The sequence below is a fragment of the Equus caballus genome, chromosome 4, assembly GCF_041296265.1.
Source record: "Equus caballus isolate H_3958 breed thoroughbred chromosome 4, TB-T2T, whole genome shotgun sequence".
Lineage (NCBI taxonomy): Eukaryota > Metazoa > Chordata > Mammalia > Perissodactyla > Equidae > Equus > Equus caballus.
The window spans coordinates 16939778-16954081 of NC_091687.1; the positions used below are offsets into that span (position 1 = coordinate 16939778).

Sequence of the window (14304 nt, forward strand, 5' to 3'; positions counted from 1 at the left end):
CAAGGGCCTTTGTTCTTGCCATAGTAAATGTACATACAGTGCATGCTCAAGGGCCAGTCAGGTCCTTTTGGAAAAAACAAAGTCAGGCCGAATTAGGTTTATACCAAATGGCTTCCTCATATACTCCAATATATCCTATTACTTGCCATTTTTATTTGTCTGTACAAAATAAGATCTAATATTGTGTGTGATAGTGTCAGGTGATCTCAAAGTAGCAATTATATAGTTGACATCTCTGCAACAAAACTCCTCAGATGTAAAAACATCTGTAATTTCAATTGTGGTAAAACCATCAGCCTTGCTGATGCTGTTGTGTTTTTCTTCTGTCTACATTTTAAAAGGAATGAAATGCTAAATTTCAGGTAGAAGTTAGTGAGATTGATGATGTCATTTTTTTCTTATACAGTTTTAGAGACATGAAGTGTGCTACCCACAGATTCTGACCAAGAAGCCCCATATCAACACGTTTGAAGGCCTAATCCTGAAGGTGGAAGGAAGGTCACAGGAGGATGTTGTCCCTCATCTTGACCGACTGACTTCCCCATGTCAGACTTGAGTTTGAAAATCTGAGAGAAACAAGGGATAAAGAGAGACTGGGATATAAAAATAACTTTCCAAAGGTATTGACCACAAGCACGTGACCTATTTTAATTTCAAACCAAGGGCAAGGTTATAAAAGGTCATCAGAAATCCAATTTGAAGATTTCTCTCAGAAACGTTTGTAGATAAAAAGAAGATGATACGTAAGGGAATATTTGCTTAAAGTTCATTAGGAGAGGCACAGGATATTTCCAGTGTCGTCTTCTAGGAAGCTGACAGCAGGTGACAAGGGAGCAAGTCCACTTCCCAGAAGGGAGTGTCAATCTTATCAAAACCTGTCAGTAAATTGCTAAGGCACCTCTCAGGAATTCTAGTCACTCCCTGGAAATGGGTGTGCACTCCACTGTGAGCAATGGTTTAGGGCAATTTTCTTTCTCAGGGAGGAAGAGAGGAGCAAATGGAACACAATTAACTGACCCGGGAAAAGGAAGACCTCGGATGGGAAGCAGAGAGCAGCACCTTCACTGGCCACACACAGGTGAGTGGACACTGTTCAGGACACAGTGGCTGCGGAAGGCGGGTGACAGGTCTGTGCCACGATGGGCAAGTTACTCAGCCTGCTGAGGCATCAGTTTCCTTTTAGGATTAACTGTGACATCTCATATCAGATGATTTGTACAATGCCTGGTACAAGGTGTAGATTCCAATAAATCATGTTTTCCACTGAGTCGTCCATTCCATGAGAGGTACGCACAGTTGTATGTCTAGCATGTAGCCCAGTGTCTGGGACACAGTAGACAACTCGTAATTATTTACTAAAGAAATGAAGGTCAAAGAGGAATCTGAAGCTCTATTTCTCCCATCCCACCTCATTTCAAACACTCTGTCAACCCTTAGGAACTTCATTTCTTCGCACTCACCCCTAAGTTTGTTTTCCAAGAAGTAGGCAATATATGTGTTATTGAATTGAACTGTCTTCTTATCTATAATAATAATAGCTTTACTATTAGGTAATAGTAGATAATAATGGATACCAATGAGATATCGCAACCCAAATGTGTGTTTTTATACAAATAACCCATTGCTTAACCCCCGGGCACCACTATTCTACTAAACCTAAAAGAAAGACAATTACTCTAAAATATCTGCATCCTAGAAACTCATCATATCACCATGTGTGATATCCACATCATGAGTCAGTATTACACTTTGGGTTTTTTGTTATTTCAGGATTAACTTCTCTGTGCTGACCTGGCTTCCCAACAGCTCTGTTTTCTCTACCCCAGGGTACATGATTGACTGCTCATCCTCCCTAAGTTTTCTGAGTTTCAAGTCTGACCTGCTATTGGAGTTTCTAGCTTTCTGGGGTGGGGCAGACTTGAATACTTTTCCCCTGGTACCTCCATTTTTACTGTCCCTGGATGTAAGCTCAGGATCCTTTAGTGAATAAGGTCTTTATCACTGTAATACTTATCAGTCTATTGACACCAGGAAAGAGGAGGGAACCTGGTAACTTGAGAAGTGGGTCTGGGCCTCTGGAGATCCACAGGCTACGGGTTCTTGCCAGTGGCTGGCTCCCTCTCTTAGATAGTGCCCAGAAGTCCCTCTCATGGCTCCCTTTTCTCCATGATTCCTGAGGGTAGAGATGAAAAACATCCCCTGTCTTACCTATGCCAAGTGACTTCCTCTAGAGAAGCTGTCTTTCTGGGCATGAAGACCAGGAGGCACAGCCAAGAGGCCAAGGTCTGTGAGCAACGGGAAGGTCCCTGCTCATTCCCAGTCTCCTTGTGGTCTAGTTACATACCCGGCTCCCAGCCAACACAGTCTGAGAATCTCAAGGTGCCTGTCTCCCTCTACACGAGGTATGGCTGGAGACAGAGGGGTCCTCAGGACTTTCTCCTCATCTAGGTGGGGTCGTATCCCCTGATAGAGCTTGACTCATACCTGGGCAGGTAGCATCCAGCAAGTGCTTCCTTCCGACAGGCCTCATTATTCAGTCGATAGTGATTTCACACCACCGCTCTTCTGAATGACATCTTCAGAGTAAGTTTTATTCAGAGGCGCTGTAGGACCCACCTCTACATGCCTCCACTGACAACCTCCAGTTCACGGCCCCAGGATTTAGGGGCTTCTCATTAGACTTTATTTAAAGAAAGATCTTTCACAATTTAAATCAAAAGCAATCACCCCAGAACTTGGAAACTATTAAATCACACAATTCTGTGAGGGCCTTTTAGTTCTGTACCTAATTTTGTTAAGTACTTGTCTCATTCTACTTCTCTCGGAAAATATTGTGGATAGTCTAATTAAGTCCTTGCATGTTTTCTCCTTCTTTTTGTCCTTTCTTCCTTCCCTCCATCCTTCCTTCCTCCCTCTTTTCCTTCCTTTCTTCTTTTCTTTCTTTGAATTTGGAGTTTTTTAGAAATCAATATTTTGTATTTCCATAAATTATTAAATATTTGCTTTCAGAAGTGGTTTACCCACTGCCTGGATTCAAAGATAATGCAAATATATAGATAAAGATGAAGACTGGAGTCTCCAATGAAAACAATATTTGAAATAGAGTCCATTCTTGCCCCCTGATTAGAGAAGCTGAACTGAGAACAGGCTGTCATGCACAGGTGTCCTTTCAGACACAGGCAGAGCTCATCCAGGAGGCAGTGGGTACAGGGAAAAGAGTCGCCTATGGGGTGTTATTAGATTGGCGTTCTGGCATAGAGGGTAAACTCTAAAGCTAGACTCTCTGAGTTTTAATCTGCTTCAACTACTTATTCTCTGGGCTTTGGCTTTCTCATCTATAAAATGAGAATAGTAATGGTATCTCTGAGATTGTTGTTAGAGCTGCAGTTTTCCCGTCTCTAACTAAAAGGGTTTTCTTGGGATGACACAATTGTCACTCATAGAACAAGGCCCAAGGACTGATTCATAAATGCCTACTTTTAGTATGATTCTTGCCACTAGACAGTTGTCTGGCAGCAAACCACTTCACTCTGAACTTTAGTCTCATCCTTTGTCGAATGTGATAGTCATCCATCTCCTGCTTCATTATGTCAAATCATGACTCAAGTCCGGGGAGACTTGATTATGTTTGATGTTGAGCAATGAATTGTTAGCATCTAAGTTAATTGATGACAGAATTCTGGAATGTAAGGATACTTCAGGGTCATGCGATCCACGAACTTTCTATTCATTGTGTTTTCTTCTCCACGGGGCTCCTTAGAAGTGGTCTTTCTTTCCTTCTTCTTTTTTTTTTTTTAAGTCAAGTGTTATGTAAGGTCTCTCTCTCTCTCTTTTTTTTTTCTTGGTGAGGAAGATTGGCCCTGAGCTAACATCTGTTGCCAATATTCCTCTTTTATTTTTCTCCCCAAAACCCCAGTACATAATTGTATATTTTAGTTGTACATCCTTCTAGTTCTTCTATGTGGGATGCTGCCATGGCCTGGCTTGATGAGTGGTGTGTAGGTCTGTGCCTAGGATCAGAAGAGGTGAACCCCGGGCCGCCAAAGCTGAGCATGTGAACCTAACCACTGTGCCACCAGGCCAGATCTAGGAGTGGTCTTTCATTGGTCAGAATAAAGACCCACATAACAAGTAACAGGCAATCCATTCCTGTTTTGAGTAGTTTTAAAGATTATGAGGTTTATGTTTTATTAGGTTACAGATTTTTCTCTAACTTTTCAACCACTCCTCTTAGTTCTGCTCCACGGAAGCCTGTGCCCTATTTCTCTGTTAGAGTTTCAAATATTAGAGACAAGCTTTTGTGCAGTCTGACTCAAACCACCTCTGTCAATCCTCAAAATCTCATTTTTCCTTCTTGTTCCATCGTATGACAAACTGAACACGTGACTTTTTTGCCTCTCTCCCATCCTGCTGTGTGTGTGTGTGTGTGTGTGTGTGTGTGTGTGTGTGTGTTTATAAACAGCAAAGCACCATTATGAAACTTTGTTTTGGACTGAGGTTTTAGGATGCTATCCATAAGAGCATTATATTGAAGTAAATTTCTTATAAAGCCGCAGGCTAAGGTTTTTGTTTTTATTTTAACCAGTATAACTAAAATAGAACATTTAAGCTGAGAAACTGTGTTAAATTACAAATAAGTAAATCCCCTGGAAGGGAATAAGTTACTTGACCCTAATCTGTACCTTTCTTTTGTAATCTTCTGAAAATGTTTATGTAGTTTTTTTGTGTGTTTTTAATACTCATGCTCCTTGTTCTTCTTGGTTTGGGCCCGAATGTGAAGCAGATGTGCCGAAATAGTAAAAAGAATGAGTTTTGTAATGTCTCCAGTTCAAAAAAAGAAGACACGGTGTAATGAAATTGACCCCCTCTCCCCTGTTCCCCATCTGCAATCTAAAACTCTGGATTATAAGATTTAACTAACCTTCTTTAGGGTACATGATCTTATCTTTATTTCCTTAATATAAATGACTTGCAGATATTCAAAAGGACCTGAAGTGGCTTACATTAAGATATATGTGCAATATGGTTAAAATTAAAAAGTCAAAAAACATGGAGAAGGAAGAGATATAAATACATCAGTTACTTTGAAATATTGCTATGATAATTGGACATCAAACTGACCACTTCTGGGCATCTTCATAGCCAAGATAAAAGGAAAACAGTATCACTCAAACACTTCTCACGGTCTTATTAAGAAGAAAAATGAATCTAAGTCTGTGCCCAATAAGTTATTCCTGGCATTAAATTCTAAAAGGAAAGTATTGTGTTTGTATACCTGGTAGGGACATTCTATGACACAACAAATAATAGCTCTTAGAAAGTTTTTCTAAGACATAAATGTTTAAGTCATAGGTATAACGTTCTTGCAGTAGAAAAACTAAAAAGGTCCAACTATCTCTGCTTTTGGTGACAAAGTTTACTAGAAAGAGATACGTCCCTTGGTCAATCACCTGACTGAACAAAGTTTATCACCAATTCCTGCTATACTAAAATTTTCTTCTAAACTGCTTGAACTAACGTGAAAAAAAATTAGCACATGGTTAGCTCACTACTGAGCTGGTGATAGATGGGAGGAAAACTCTTGATAACTTGGTTAATTTTGTCAAAGTGTTTGTATGAATCTCTTTTATAATTTGAGAGTAATCAGGAAAACAGGAGAGAAATGAGCATCTGGAGAAGAGGAGAATGGGAAATGAGGCAAGTACAACATCCAAGCACATGTGGATCTCCCGGCTGACCCGGTGCTGGGGCAACTATGCTTCTCTTCTTTGTATTGACTTGTTCTGGTGAAAAATACAAAATAGATTCTATACATACAAAAATATAAAAATAATGAATTAATCAAATGGCACAGAATGGGCATATGGTCAAAAGCAAAAGCCTATCTCCCGATGTAAACTTTATTAAGTTCCTTGTCAACCTTAGAAATTTGTGGTGCAAATACAAGCATAGATTTGTATTTATGTCACGTATATTTTTGCATATATATGGTCTTACTATTTACAGTCTTTTTTCACCCTTAACAATGTATCTTGGACATATTTCCATAACAGTATCAGTAGATTCTCCTCCTAATTTTGAACAGCTGCATAGTATTCAGCTATGTGGATGGCTTTGTGTTAAGTAACTGGTTCTCTGTCAATGGCCGTGTAGATTGTTTCCAGTTTTTACTATTGTAAAATAGTCTGAGATTGATATCCATGTACACTTATGCAAGTGTATCTGGAGGATAAATTTTAAAAGTTGGATCAAACAGCATTGACATTAAGATTCTGGTACAGATTGCTGAATTATCCTCAAAAAAAAATTGCATGAATTCGAATTTCCTCCAAAAGATTGTATGAACTCGAATTTCCACCAACAGTATGTGACTATGCCTGTTCCCCTCACTCAAACAAAACTCTGCTCTCGTGGTCCATGCAGATGCCCTAGGTGGGGAATGGACACTTGTTCACTTTGCATTCTTCTCACTGTAAATGACCTTGAGCACCATCCTATAGGGGTCTTGGTCATTTGAATGTATTTTTCTGTCAATTGTCTTAATTGTTTATCTTTTACTTATTGATATGTAAGGCATTATTAACTCTTTTCTATCATTTGTGTTGTAAATTTTTTCTGGCTGTCATTTGACTTTTGTACAGTAGTTTTAACAGAACTGAAATTTGGAAATATTCTGCAGTCATATGTATCTATCTCTTCCTTTATGATATCCAGGTTTGTTTTATGCTTAGGAGCATCATCTCCACACTCAGTTTTAAAAAAAAGGTTTGCCAACCTCGTGTTCTTGCATTTTAAAATATTTGTACATGCAAGGTCTTAATCTATCTGGCATTTAGTTTTGTTTGAGGAGCCATATGTTATCTGCCCCATTTTTTTTCTTCGAATGGCAAGAAGTTCCCCCCAATGCAGTTATTGAATAAGTGTTTGCTTCAGTCTTGGAAGGTATTCATAATTCAAAGCCAATAAACGATTATTAAGTGCCTTCCAAATGCACAAAACTATTTTAGCCACCTACAACATAAAGATTGGTGATGCCTTTGTGCTTTGGAAGATGATGCTTGACTGAGGAGTTAGAAACACAAATGAATTGTAGCAGTACAGGTGGTATATGTCACGGAACATCACAGACCACTACCTGGGTGGTCTTTCTTAGAGGATAATTAGAAATTTGCCAGGAAGAGATGGTAGGAGCCTTTAAGAAGGACCAGCATATCTATCGACATGGGAGATTTCGACCTGATAGATTCAGGGAACAGGATGTAGCTAAGGACGACAAAAGTCCAGGTGTTAGTAGGAGAGTTCCTGTCCTGAAACTGGGAGGATTGATTGAGACCTGAATGTGAACACTTTGGCCTGCAGGCTAAAAACTCCAGGTATTCCTGCAGCCCTGGAAGGCAGGAGGCATCAGACAATAAGCGAAGACGTGTCGGGATGAGAACCTTGGGAGGGAAATTCTCTGGCTGGTGAGCACATCATAAGCAAGCAGTGGGGAGACCAGAAACAGAAGGAGCAGCTCAGGAGCTGTTCAAACAGCTTGGTAAACAGGAGTGGAGGCTGGGTTGTGAGCATGTGAGAGGTGGACATGTGAGGAGCCCTGGGGCACAGGGTGAAAAAGATGAGGAGCATAGGCATGAGCATGCTGAGTTTGGGACTAACCTTGTGTGCATAGTAGAAACACTGAAAATGCTCATTCTTCTTCTGCATTGATCAAGAAGAGAGCATGTCACCCTGGAATGCTTTCCCCATGTTTCCCTGACTGCATTCCACGCCCTTCCCTGCAGTCGCTGCACCTGAGACATATGCTGCAATATGATCCTGCATCCTTTTGCAGTGATTTAAGTGCACTACATGCTATTGGCCTTCACTAAGCAGGAGACTCCTCAGGGCTAGAGAAAGAGGCATTACTTGTTTCTTATGCACAGTACCTGGCCCAGGGCCTGACATAAACTAGAGGCCCTGTAGACTCTTACTGAATGAATTGGTAATTAATTTGGGCCACTATGAACATCCAGCAGATTAAGAGGCTGCATAAGAGTTAGTCAAATCCTCCAAATCATCGTGAACAGGTCTCAGTACAGGGCGTGGGGTTAGTGTGCCTGTGCTTGGCTGGCATGTCGTGGCTGTTTGCCACAAGGATTCTGGATCGTTTTTTGTCCAACTAGACTCAATTGCCCAATATTTGAAAATGAATCATGCTGGGCTTACCCGCCATAGGATCCACTATTTTCTGAAAGCTGGAGATAGAAGCATTGCTTTGCCACTCTCACTCTTACTTTTACATTTTCCTGGATTCTATATTTTCCCAGGACAACCAGACCTTGCTGGTTTATACAACCATGGAAGAAGTGCGGAAGCATTGAGTCCCAGCTCTGCCCCCACCAGGGTGTAATCACCAAGGCAAGTGCATCTCCACCAATAAAAATGAGAATATAGTGGTGACTAACCATAGAGTCATTGTGAAGATTAAGAACAGAGTGCATTGAATGTGATCACTTACTTGGACAAATAAAGCCTATCTATTAGGTAAAATTGAGAAAATACAGAGAAGCAAATGAAGAAAAAAAAAAAACCACCCACAATGCCACCACCCCAAGGTAGCCACCGTTAAAATTAAATACGAAATGGAGACCGGATTGAGAATTCCCTAAGCAGACAAAACCATTGAAGCCATATAAGCAAAATAGTTTATTTGATGAACATAAACAAAACTTAGATTATTTCTTGTAACTGCCTCTGATATTATAAAAGAAACGTCTCATCTTCCTAAAAGTGGTATAAGATAATCATTTTAAACTAACCCCCTGTCGTCTGGAAACCCCCATTGTAAGAACCAGTCATTGTAAAGGTTAAAATTCCTCGTTTTCACTTGATCAGCCATCCTGTAAAGTCATGACCCTAAGCTTCCTATCGGTTTTAAACTTGAAAGCTCCCAGTTTGTGAGCTGTTCTTATAGGCTCGAGGAACTCTTACTAAATAATATTTACTGACTTGCTGGTTTTAATCTCGCTACTTCTGGATTTTTGACACCACCATTACTATTTTGGTATATCATCTCTCAGACTTGAGTTTTCTTCTTCACTAAAATGGTGTTTTTACTCAAAACCATAGCACAAACCAAGTTCTGTGTCACTAAGCGTAGTTCTGGAATCACATTTTAAACTCGCTGCACAGCATTCCATGCACGGTTTGCTGGTTCCCAGTCTCACTGTCGGCCACTGACGTTGTTTACAATCACTCACCTGTGTACAGAGAGCCAGTCGATAACAAGCAAGAACAGCTCACATGGGTCCGCTTCACTCTGCCCCAGGCTGCCGGCTCACTGCGTCCACACTCCCCATGCAGCCCAATAAGGTCGTATGACTGACACCCCCACATTAGGTGGAGGAAACTGAGACACGGAGTTCTCACAGACGGTAGGTAGCAGAACTGAAATGAACATCCATGTGCTTCCTTCAGAGTAGTTTTCCCAGTCCCCATGCTCTGCAAATCCTTAGTTAGACTCTCTTTTCCTTCTGTATTAACATAACTATTAATTGCAAAAATGGAGTGGCTCTGTCTAAATTAAATGTATGTTTCTAAGTTTTTGAAAATGGGACTGAGTTGCTCTCCAGGAAATTTGTATTAATTTTCATTCCTGCTAGCAGTGCAGCAAATTGTCCATCTTTCTTCCCATGAAAACAGTGGGGATCGACTAGAATAGACTCACACAATTTGCCAAGTAGGACATCAAAAATGTTCTCTTAATTTGCCTAGACGTGTATTTCTTTTATTACAGGAGGGTTCATTGTTTTCCTTTTTTTGTTCTTGTTGTTCACTTTTTCTCTCTCTCCTTGAATGATTTGCCATTTCATAATCTGTTCAGTTACTTCTGAGAACTTTTTTTTTCTTTTGGTGAGGAAGATTGTCCCTGAACTAACATCTGTTGCCAATCTTCCTCTTTTTGCTTGAGGAACATAGTCCCTGGGCTAACATGTGTGCCAATCTTCTTTATTTTTTGTATGTAGGATGCTGCCACAGCATGGCTTGATGAGCAGTGTGTAGGTCTGCACCTGGGATCTGAACCTGTGAACCCCAGGCAGCTGAAGCGGAGCATGGGACCTTAACCACTATGCCACCAGGCCAGCCCCTGAGAACAATTTTAATTTCTAATTTGGAAGAGTTGTTTGTTCAAGAATATTAATACTTTTAGACCATCTGTATTTTAATTGTTTGTCAAAATGAGTGTACCATTTTTTAATTTACTTAATTCTAATGTCTATCATCTTTCTCAAGCAGATTTTTTCTGCCTTAAAAATGACTATTTTCTGGGGCCAGCCCCTTGGCCAAGTGGTTAAGTTCATGCACACTGCTTTGCCAGCCTGGGGTTCACCATTTCAGGTACTGGGTGCGGATCTACACATTGCTCATCAAGCCATGCTGTGGTGACATCCCACATAGCAGAACTAGAATGACATACAACTAGGATATACAACTGTGGTCTGGGGCTTTAGGGAGGAGAAAACAAAAGACGAATATTGGCAACAGATGTTAGCTCAAGGCCAGTCTTCCTAAGGGGGAAAAAATGACAATTTTCTTTAAAATATGTTTATCTTCTAATGCATTCCAATCAAATTTTAACTATAAATTAACCAATTTATTTTAGCAAGTGGTAGTACCATTAGTTGTCCAGTTTCCTGATAGTCTATCTTTTCCTTCTGTATTTGTAATGCTGCCTTAATCTTACATTAACGTTTTTAAACAGGCACTAGTGTATTTCCTGAAAATCACTTCTTTTTTCACTCATTTGCCTCCCTTTTAATTATTATAATTTTACAATGCCTCTCATTATATGAAATGCTAAGCTCACACTGATCTTTTTAAAATATTTTCAGGGATAGTTTTATACTTTTTTCTCCCTGATGAATTTCACAATCACTTTATATAGTAACATGTTCCAGTGGAATTCCATTGTTAGTATATATGGATAATTTAAGGAGCCTTAAAATATTTCTAATGAAAAAATACATGGTTTATTATTATTTACCCACATGGCCCTTTTTTGGTCATTTTCCTACACATGTATCCTAATTGCTCCAATTTTTGTCCATGTTGTAATTGAGCTCATATCCTCCCCCACGTACTAGCATCTCTCATCTAAATTTTATAGCAACATGCTGCCTACCAGTAAGTACACCAGCCACCTTAAGAACTAAAATTATCTCCATATCAGCCCTGATTTTCCTCACAGAAGTAATGACTGTCTTGAATTTCATGTGTCTTACAGTCATCTCTTCTTTTAGTTTTAATAGCTTTTTAAAAATAATATGATATTGTATGTTATCTACAATGACTTTATTTTTCACTTTTAATTGAATGTTTTTATTAGAAGCTTCATTAATGCTGATTACAGCTGTAGTTTATTCAGTTTCATCGTATATATTTTGCTGTGTGACTACACCACAATTTAATTTTGCAGTTTTCCATTCATGAATATTTGAGTCATTCCCATTAGTTTTGTCATGAAAAAATGGTACTCTTAATCACACGATATCTAGGATATGCTAAAAAGACAAGTAAAAAGAAAAAAAGCAGGAAAAGGGGAGTCAGATGATATACAGGTGGCCAAATGTTGAGAAGAGTTGAATCTGGCCAAAGAGTATTTGGGTATTGTTATACTATTCTTTGTATCTGTGGGTTATTTAAAACTCCAAAATTTACAATCTGAAAAGAATAAATTAAAAAAAATCCATGAAATTCCTTACAATATACTGGTAGATGAGCAATATTTCTCTACCATACAGACTCGAGAACAGAGTTGTTGAGTCATAAAGCATGTGAATGTTAATCTATACACTGTTGTGCCAGTGGTTTTCCAGTAGTGTATAAGGGTCTTTAGACACACATGCTCTCTGACACTTTGTATTATCTAATTTCCTATTTTTTTATTTGAATTTTTTTCCATATGTTTCTGCACCATTTGTATTTCTTACGGAAAATCCTTGTGTTCATATATTTTACAAATTTTTAAAACAAGATCGCTTGTTTTCTTGCTTTCTTTCTTGCCAGTTAAGAGGTTTTTAAAAAATATATGCTAGATGCTAAATTTATGGTTTTGCTTTTTCTTTTTAGAAAATGCTTAACTTTATTAGTAATCAAGTATTGCAATTTAAAAACACAATGGGCACAATTTCACACCATCAGACAATTATTAAGAAGGATGTCAATATAAAGTGCTGACAAGAATGAGATGTGCTGCAAATTCTCATCCATTGAGGCTCTAAATGTAATTTTTACAATCACTTCAGAAGACAGTTTGGCATCACCTAGTAAATGTACTATTTGTGTACCCTCTGATTAAGCCATCCTGTTCCTTAATCCATCTCCCAGAGAAATTCCTTTCTTTTTTAATGTGGTGACATTGGTTAATAACATTATATAAATTACCGGTGTACATCATTATATTTCAATTTCTGTGTAGACTACATCATGTTCACCATCAAAAGACCAATTACCATCCATCACCATACACATGTGCTCAGTCACCCCTTTTGCCCCCCTTCCTTCCCTTTTCCCCTCTGGTAACCACCAATCTACTTTCTGTATCTATTCGTTTGTTTGTTGTTGTTTAAATCTTCTAATTATGAGTGAGATCATACAGTATTTGACTTTCTCCATCTGATTTATTTCACTTAGTCTAATACCCTCAAGGTCCATCCATGTCACAAATGGCAAGATTTCATCTTTTTTTATAGCTGAGCAGTATTCTATTGTGTATACATACCACATCTTCTTTATCCATTCGTTCCTTCATGGGCACCTAGGTTGCTTCCAAGTCTTGGCTATTATGAATAGTGCTGCAATGAACATAGGGGTGCATGTATCTTTATGTGTTTGTGTTTTCATGTTCTTTGGATAAATACCCAGCAGTGGAATAGCTGGCTCATATGGTAGATCTATTCTTAATTTTCTGAGGAAACTCCATACTGTTTTCCATAGTGGCTGTGCCAGTTTACACTCCCATCGGCACAGTATGAGAGTTCCCTTCTCTCCACGTCTTCTACAACACTTATTGTTTCCAGTCATGTTAATTATAGCCATTCTGACAGGGGTGAGGTGATAGCTCATTGTAGTTTTCATATGCATTTCCTTAATAATTAGTGATGTTGAACCTCTTTTCACATGCCTGTTGACCATCTATGTATCTTCTTTAGAAAAATGTCTGTTCAGATCCTTTGCCCATTTTTTAATTGGGTTGCTTAACCTTTGTTGCTGAGTTATATGTGTTCTTTATATATTTTGGATATTAACCACTTGTCAGATATATGGTTTGCAAATCTCTTCTCCCAATTGTTAGGTTGTATTTTGTTTAGTTGATGGTTTCCTTTGCTGTAGAAAAGCTTTTCAGTTTGACGTAGTCCTATTTGTTTATTTTTTCTTTTGTTTCCCTTGACGGGTGAGACACGGTATTCAAAAAGATACTGCTAAGACTGATGTCGAAGAGCATACTGCCTATGTTTTCTTCTAGAAGTTTTATGGTTTCAGATCTTACATTCAAGTCTTTAATCCATTTTTAGTTAATTTTTGTGTGTGGTGTAAAGTAATAATCTACTTTCATTCTTTTGCATGTGGCTGTCTAGTTTTCCAAACACCATTTATTGAAGAGACTTTCCTTTCCTCATTGTATGTGTTTGGCCCCCTTGTCGAAAATTAGCTGTCCATAACTTTGTTTATTTCTGAGCTCTCACTTCTGTTCTATTTATCTGTGTGTCTTTTTTTCTGCCAGTATCATGCTGTTTTGATTATTATAGCTTTGTAGTATATTTTGAAATCAGAGATTGTGATACATCCAGCTTTGTTCTTTTTTCTCAGGATTCCTTTGGCTATTTGGGGTAGTTTGTTGTTCCATATAAATTTTAGGATTCTTTGTTCTATTTCTGTGAAAAATGTCATTGGAACTTTGATAGGGTTTGCATTGAATCTGCAGATTGTTTTAGGAAGCATGGATATTTTAACTATGTTTATTCTTCCAAAGCAAAAACATGAAATATCTTTCCCTTTGTGTCTTCTTCAATTTCTTTCAACAACGTTTTATAATTTTCAGTGTACAGGAATTTCACCTCTTTGGTTAAATTATTCCTAGGTATTTTATTCTTTTCGTTACAATAATAAATGGGATTGTATTCTTAATTTCTCTTTTTATCACTTTGTTGTTACTGTATAGAAATGCAACTGAATATTGTATGTTGATTTTGTATCCTGCTACTTTACTGTATTCATTTATTATTTGTAATAGTTTTTTTGGTGGATTCTTTAGGGTTTTTTATA

General features: G+C 38.4%; 1 long non-coding RNA gene across 1 annotated transcript in view; it reads left to right on the forward strand.

Annotated features, from left to right (window-relative positions):
- Window positions 1-9271: 9271 nt before the first annotated feature.
- The window catches only part of LOC138923946 (uncharacterized), a 30432-nt gene continuing 25399 nt past the window's right edge, over window positions 9272-14304 (forward strand). The window contains exon 1 of the long non-coding RNA XR_011438325.1: window positions 9272-9413. This is a non-coding gene — a long non-coding RNA (uncharacterized lncRNA). The remainder of the gene's footprint in view (window positions 9414-14304) is intronic.